We start from the raw sequence: 781 nt of genomic DNA, 5'->3' as shown, positions 1-781 counted from the left end.
GGGACTGTTCATTGCAACAGTGCCTACAGGTTGATCCGACTGCGTAGGTCATCCCAGTGCTTGATCCGACGGCCCAGATCCGATCAAGCAACCAGATCCAACGGCCGGGAATCCAAACGGCTAAGGAGGCTGGAGGTTCTCTGTCATCCTTATTTCTTGATTTCACGCCAGTGTTAGTTGGTGCTACGTTCTCGTATTGGTAGAATTGAATTCGCGCGAGGGGGCAGGCTGCATGCGAGCACTAGGAGCGAGGCTACATGCGGAAACGTTCTCTTAATTGACGCGTCTGCCAGTGCATTTCGGTCTGGCAGACTAATATACCGGGACAGAGGTAGTATTATGTAGGTGTAACAAAGCCCGAGGAGGGGACGAGGTGAGGCGAGGCGGGGGCAAGGGCCCCCATCTCGCTTTCTATCCATTTGTGAGTAGTAAGGGGCTATTTGGTTCTAGGCATAGCATTGTCACACTTCATCACATATTTTTTCAAGTTTGTCTAAGGTTAGTTCAACAAAATGAGAGTCAAAAGGTGGCAAGCTTAAGGGAATTTTGCCACACTTTTTGTGTGTATGTCATATGAGAACTTATTGTGGCTTGCCTAAAGTGTGACTTGAACCAAACACTCACCTAAGTTGGTCAAACTTGTCTAACCTTAGGTGTGGCAACCTTTGGCAAAGTTAGTCACAAACCAAACAACCTCTAAATCAAGCTCGGTTAATAACCACACTCAGTTAGTACAGAAGCAGATCCTCTAACATGCAGGAGGCAAGTCAGGGAGATACAG

This window comes from Triticum dicoccoides, chromosome 2A, assembly GCF_002162155.2.
Source record: "Triticum dicoccoides isolate Atlit2015 ecotype Zavitan chromosome 2A, WEW_v2.0, whole genome shotgun sequence".
Taxonomy (NCBI): Eukaryota; Viridiplantae; Streptophyta; class Magnoliopsida; order Poales; family Poaceae; genus Triticum; species Triticum dicoccoides.
This window is presented reverse-complemented; position numbering follows the sequence as displayed.